This window comes from Rhinolophus hipposideros, assembly GCF_964194185.1.
Source record: "Rhinolophus hipposideros genome assembly, chromosome: 2".
Classification (NCBI taxonomy): Eukaryota; Metazoa; Chordata; class Mammalia; order Chiroptera; family Rhinolophidae; genus Rhinolophus; species Rhinolophus hipposideros.
Genome location: NC_138048.1, coordinates 24,919,390 through 24,927,036, shown reverse-complemented (window position 1 = coordinate 24,927,036; position 7,647 = coordinate 24,919,390). Strand labels below are relative to the sequence as shown.

Here is a 7,647-nt window from a genome sequence, read left to right as displayed (position 1 = left end):
AAAATATTGAAACATAAATTATTTTTCCTTTGCTTCAGGTAGTTTATTGCTATGCTGATAACAATTACAACTGATTTGAATTTCACATTATTGAAAACAGATTGGAATATAATTATAACAGACACTATTAGTTGTCTTCCCAGTATTCATCTATCAGAAATCAATTTCTGTGTGAAATAGGAAAGTTTCCTGCAAGAAACAGAGAACTGAACGTTCAGTAGTTTAAAGCAATAGGGGTTTATTTTTTCACATAAGAATAATTTCCTTTCAATTGTGTTCTTTAATACATATATCAATTTTGTCAACATTTTTGAAGGAAGGTGTTTTTGTTTATTACAAATATCACTTATTCTGCATTTCCTTAATTTGTTTTCTATTGTCCCTACTCATAAACATATAAGACAAAATAATTATTTTTGAAATAGTTCCTTACGTAAAAACAGGTAGTTTCTTCTTTACGATTTGGAAGTATTTCAAAAAGCTTTCAAGTATTTTAAAATATAAAATAGCAATCATTTATGTCTTAGAAGTTTCATGGTATTGGTATTCTATTTCCATGATAATTTGGAAGTGCAGTTCCATTCCTAGCTATAACAAAGGCTATTCAGAAAGTCCATATTTTTAAACATCATTCAAAATTGACATAAAACCATCAAGGGACTTAAAAATGTATACTTTGACCAGTAATATTAACTTCTAATAATTAATTGGCAGAATAATCTGAAATAAATAATATTGATCTACAAAAATGTTGATGGCAATATTACATAACCCAAAATAATTATTACAAGATTTAAAGCACAAAAAAAGGGAAAAATTAAATCAAGACACATCTACGCAGGCGCGACGTGAGCCGGGCGGGGGTGGGGTAGGCACGAGAGCCAGAGCCCAGTTAAAGGTGCTCACAGGGCCTCTCACTGGGCCAGTTCACGCAGTACGCAGGCGCAGGTGTCTCTCCTTGTCTTGGGCGCCGCGTGCGGGCTAGTGGCTCTGTCGCAGCGGTAGCGGTGGTTGTTCGTTTCCTGCAAGATGAGTGGCCTTAGCAGTGAGGAGCATACCGTGCCCTTCACCCTCAAATATCAAATCGTCCTCAAAAATGAAAAAGGACAATATATATCTCCACTTCATGATATTCCAATTTATGCAGAATAGGATGTGTTCCACGTGGTAGTTGAAGTACCACGCTGGACTACTGCAAAAATGGAGATCGCTACAAAAGGACCCTTTAAACCAAATTAAACAAGATGTGAAAAAAGGAAAACTCCGTTATGTTGCACATTTGTTCCCTTATAATGGATATATCTGGAACTATGGTGCCATCCCACAGACTTGGGAAGACCCAGGGCATGATGACAAACACACTGGCTATTGTGGTGACAATGACCCAATTGAAGTGTGTGTAAAATTGGGAAAAAGGTATGTGTAAAAGGTGACATTATCAGGGTGAAAGTTCTGGGCCTACTGACTATGAAAGAAGAAGGGGAAATCAGCTGGAAAGTAATTCCCATTAATATGGATGATCTGGAGGCAGCCTATTACAATGATATTAATGAAGTCAAGCATCTGAAACCTGGCTACCTAGAAGATACTGTGCACTGGTTTAGAAGGTACAAGATTCCTGATGGAAAATCAGAGAACCAGTCTGCTTTCAATACAGAATTTAAAGAAAAGGACTTTGCAGTTGATATTATTAAAAGCACTCATGACCATTGGAGAGCTTTAGGGACAACGGAAATTGATGGAAAAGGAATCAATTGCATGGATACCACAATGTCTGAGAGCCCCTTTAAGTTAATGTCTCTTCTTTTGGGACAGTAATAGTCGAGTGTGATCCTGATGCGGCCAAAAGCCATTGTGGATGCTTTACCACCACCATGTGAATCTGCTTGCACAATGCCAACACATGTAGATAAGTGGTTCCATCACCAGAAAAAACTCAGGAAATTTTTTTGGAATACAAGCTGGTATTTTTGCATCCTATTCATCTGGTCGTAGTAGATGCAAAAGTAGTGGTTTTTCAGAGCTTTAATTTTACGGAACTTATCTAACAAAGCAAATTCTGCTGTGACCAATCTAATATATTATGAATGGGGTGTTATCCATCTGAAAGCATATTTTCATATTTCAACTAAGATAACTTTCAGTACGTGCTTTAATCTCAAAGCAGTTGTAATTTGGAAGTCATTTGTGAATAATTATGCAAGATAAATACATATTAGATGTATATATTTACCAGGTGTTAGGAAATAAAATTATTTTGCTGAAAGAAAAAAAAAGACACATCTAAACAAAGGTTCATTTGCATGAAATGCATTAAACAATTCAAAGTAATCCTTTAACTGACTAAATGAAACCCTTGTACTTCTGGCTGAGATGGAGTAACAAAGACTGAATTTATCTTCAGGTAGGAAACAACTTAAAACCAGACACCATATGTGGAAAAACAAAGGAAAAATATTTTTAAGCAATGGATATCAGACAGCAAAGAACAGTAATCCATGTAAAAAGAGAAAACAAAGCAGGTGAACCCTGCAATAATTATCTCAGTCCATTGTCTGGAAAGAATCTCAGGCCACAAGGCAACAAAAGGAAGTTCAAACAGAGCCTGACTACCTTCCCGAGGTGAAAAGACAAAAGTTGAGTGTCCAAGGATTCCAAGGTGGCTAGAGTTCCCCAAGCAGCATACATAAGGGGGGAGAGCTGCAAAGAGATAGAACCCAGATATCTTCAGAGACTTCGCAGAATACTGATGACCACCTATGTATGAGGAAATAACTGAGTCTGAGAAAGGAATCATATGAAAGGATTAGAGAGCATTACCCTTGAAATACACACAAGAGCAAGAATTCTTTGTGTTCCCATTAGCCAGAGTGGAAAAAACTCAGAATCCACAAGACATTAGGTAAAGTACTTATTATAGAAAGATACCACCTTAGTAGTAGGACAAAACGAGCCCCAGACTAATGGTTTCTCTGATCCTACCCAAAAAAACTTATATTAAAAAAGCCTCAAAAAGGATCAAATTGTCTCAGAACAAAGCTAAAGAATGTTTATAGGAAATACATGAATTTTTAGTATGTACACTCAACTATGTAAAACTCACAATTAAAAATTATCAGGCATGCAAACAGGCAGAAAAATGCAACCCATAATGAGCACAGAAATCAATCCAGGAATGAAACAAATAACAGCGTTAGTTGGCATGTACATTAAAACAGTTAATATAATTATATTCAACATGTTCAAGATGGTAAATGGAAGATTAACGATAGTAAGCAGAAAACAGAAGATATAAAACAGATCCAAATCAAAATTCTAGAGAATAAAACTGTAATGCCTGAAATAAAATAAAAAAATGCAGTGGATATAATTAACAGTGTATTAGACATTTCAGGAAAAAACAATTAGTGAACTTGGAGACATGGCAATAAAACCTATCAAAACGAAACACAGAGACAAAACAGACTGGAAAAAATTAAAATAACAGTGAGCTGTGGAATGGCTTCAAGCAGCCTAATGTAAGCATATTTGGGGGCTCTGAAGAAGAGAGGATAGCTAAGAAACTGAATGAACTAAAGAAGAAGAAACATGAAGAAAACTACACCAAAACATAATATGCTTATACTGATTAAAAATACCTGTGTGTTGGGAGAACATTATGTAAGACAAAAAAGGAAAAGAATAACAGCAAACAATACAAGAAAAAATTTAGGACAGGAGACAGTACAAAAACATTTTTTTAAAGTATAAAATTAAAAAAAAAGCTATAAACCCTAAAGCAGCCAGTAATAATTAAATAACTTATTATACATATTATTAAAATAAAAGTTATAGCTAATTAGAAACAAAGAAGATAAAATGGATTATGAAAAGTTCACAATCTTAAAGGAAGCTGAAAAAGAGAGGAAAAGTAAGAAAAACAGATAGGGCAAATAAAAAACAATTAACAAACCAGTAGATATAAGCCCATTCTTTTTAGTAATCATATTAAAAACAAATGGTCTAAATACCACTTAGGATTTAGAGCTTAAAAGATACAGGATTTAAAAAGTAACATCCAAGTATAAGCTATCTATAAGAAAACCTACTTCAAATATAAAGATACAGTTAGATTAAAAGTAAAAGGATTGAGGATGATATAATATATAGATATAGATATAGATATATGCACACATTAATTTAAAGAAGTGGGCATGAATATAGTAATATACAAAATAGACTTCTGATCAAAAAACATTACTGGAATAAAGAACATCATTTCATAAAAGTGAATTTATCTACCAATCCAAAATAATTATTTAAATAAAAACAAAGCTTCAAAATACACGATACAGAAACTGATAGAAATGTAAAGAGAAATAAACACATCCATAATTATAATTCATGATTTCAATGCCTTTTCACAACACAAAACTCCTTTCACAATAATTTGTAGAATAAGTATACAAAATCAGTACAGATTTATAAAACTAGAAAAATACTATCAACCCACGTAGCTTAATTGACAGTTGCAGAACACTTCACCAAAAAACAGCAGAAAACATTTCTTAAAAAACATTGCTTAAAAAAAAATTACCTTTATAGGTCATATTTTGAGTAATAAAAGAAAACTCAGTATTCGAAAAATAATTCAGATCGTGCAAAGGAACTTCTCAGATAACAATTTAACAAAATTAGAAACCAATAACGAAATATCTGGAAATTACCCAAATATTTGAAAACTAAACAGCAGACTTTTAAATAATCTATGGGTTGTAGAAGAAATCCAGAGGGAAATTAGTATTTTAAACCAAATGAAAACAAACAAAAAAAAGCCCTGCATATCAAAATTTGACAAACACAGTGTAAGTAGTGCTTTGAAGAAGATTTATAGCAATAAATATAGATATATTAGAAAAGAAGGATCAAATCAATGACTTCAGCATTCACTTTATAGAACTAGAAAAAGAATATTTAATTAAATATAATGAAAGCAGCAAAAAGCAAATGATGATGATTAAAAACAAAAATTATTGGATTAGAATGCAGAAAAAAAATTGAAAGCAATACAACCCTAACCCATTTCTTTCAGGAAGGTCATTAAAATTGAAAACAATTCTAGCTAAACTTATGAAGGAAAAAAAAAAACACAAAACAAACCCCCACAAATTACAATATCTGGAATGAGAGAGGTGACATAACTAAATATTCTACATACACTAAAATAATAATATGGGAATATTATGAATGAATTAATGCCAATAAGTTTGACAACTTAGAGGAAAAAGAAAAAAAATTCCTTGAAATACAACTATCAAAGATGACTTAGGAAGAAATAGATAATGTAAAAAATCCTACATTTATTTAAAATGAATTTGTAGCTAAAAGTCTTTTTATTAGAAAACTTTAGACTTGAATGTTTTCACTGACATATTCTGTGAAACACTGAATGAATGTTTCGTATGTAAACTCTTACAGATGATATAAAAGAAGGGAATTCTTCCCAATTCATTCTATGAGACTGGCATCATCCAATACCAAAAACCAGTCAAACGCATTACAAGCAAAGATTACTACAGAAAAATATTTTTTGTAAACATAGATACAAACTTTTGTTAAAAAAAATTAGTAAATGAAATTGAACACATAATGATTATGATTTGTTACCATTTAAAGTTCATCTGTAGAATGCTGGTTTAACATTTGAAAATCAATTAGTGAAATTCATCATATTAACAGACTACATAATGAAAATCATATGATTATCTTCACAGTTACAGGAAAAGCATTTGAGAAATCCCAAATCCACTATTGATTAAAACTCTTAACAAACCAGGAATAGGGAACTTCCTCAATTTGATAAAGGGAACCAGTGGAAAATCTGCAGCTAACTTTCCACTAAACATCTAAAAACAGAATGCTTACCCCTGCCTATTAAAAGCAAACAAAAAAACAAAAAACAAAAAATATTCTCATTACATGCATTCAACATTGTTATGGAAGTTCCAGCAAGTTGAGTGAGGAAAGAAAAAGAAATAAAATGTATCAAGATAGGAAAGGAAGGAAAAATTGTCTTTATTCATGAGTGTGTGGTAAATCTTATATATGAAAATGTTATTAGAACATGTTATTAGGTGAGATTAGCAAAGTGTGTGGGGCACATGTCAGTATAAAAAGACAGTTCTAATTTCTGTGTACTAGCAACACTCAGTTAGACATTGCAATTATAAATACATTGCTATGTATACTAACAAGGAAATATTGAATACTTAGCAATAAATTAGACAAAAATTTGACCTGTACTTTGAAAATGCCAAAACATTGCTGAGATAAATGACTTTAGTAAACAGAGATATGTACAGGGTTCATGACATCATATTGTTAGATGTCAATTTTCCTCATATGGATATATATGTTCAAGGCAATGCTGGTGAAAATCCTGACAAGACTTTTTTTTTTTTTTGAGATTGACAAACTCCAAAATTTATATGGAGGTCAAAGGAACTAGAATAGTCAAATAATATTGAAAAAGAAAAGCAAATTTGGAAGATTTATACTCCCTGTCTTCTGGGCTTCATACAAAGCTATAATAATGAAAGCATTGTTATGTGGGTTCCTAAATAGATATTTAGGTCAATGTAAAAGAGTGAAGAGTTAAAAAATAGACTCACAAATATGGTCAGCTGATTTCAACAAAAGTGCAAGCACAATTCAATAGATAAAGGATACTCTTTTAAAAAACAAATGGTCCTGGAATAATTGGATATTTATATGCCAAAATAAATGAACTTCAATCTGTATCTCACAGTATACATAGAAATTAACTCAAAATCAACCATAGACCTAAGTGTGAGACCTAGAACTAAAACATTTTTAAGCAAAAATATAGGAGAAAGTCTTTGTGACTTTGGGTTAGACAAAGATTTTTTAAAAATATGACACTAAAAACACAATACTGACAAAAAATGACAAATTGGACATCAAAATAAGAAAAGATGAAATACTGCCATTTACGACAATGTGGATGGATTTTGAGATTATCATGCTAAGTGAAGTAAGTCAGACAGAAAAAGCAGAGAACCATATATATGATTTCACTAATATGTGGGATATAAAACTGAAAGCAATAAACGAACAAGACAAACAAGTAAAAACTCATAGATACAGATAACAATTTAGTGGTTACCAGAGGGTGGGGGGGTGTGATAGAAGTGGTAAACGGGGTCAAATATATGGTGATGGAAGGAGAACTGACTCTCGGTGGTGAATACACAATGTGATATATAGATGATGTATTATAGAATTGTGTATTTGAAACCTATATAATTTTACTAACCAATATCATCCCAATAAATTTAGTTTAAAAGAAGACGTGCTTAAGAGAATAAAAAGGCAAGACAACATGACAGAAGATATTTTCAAATTTTATATCTGATAATGAATTTGCATTGAGAACATATAATAAGCTTTTCAGATGCATCAATAAGAAAACAGACAATGCGAAAATTAAAATGTGCAGAACATTTGAATAAGCACTTACAAAGGAGATAAATAGGCAAATAAACACATGTTTAACACCATTACTGTTAGGAAAAGGAAAGCTATTATGAAATACCATTACACAACTATTAAAATGTCAAAAATTTTAAAGCTACACAATAAGGAGTT

At 31.7% G+C, this 7,647-nt stretch overlaps 1 pseudogene across 1 annotated transcript; it reads left to right on the top strand.

Annotated features, from left to right (window-relative positions):
• The first annotated feature begins 1,029 nt into the window (after positions 1-1,029).
• LOC308506500 (inorganic pyrophosphatase-like) lies at positions 1,030-1,995 on the top strand (annotated as a pseudogene). Its single transcript has one exon. The product of its transcript is annotated as an inorganic pyrophosphatase-like (transcript).
• The last annotated feature ends 5,652 nt before the right edge of the window (positions 1,996-7,647 follow it).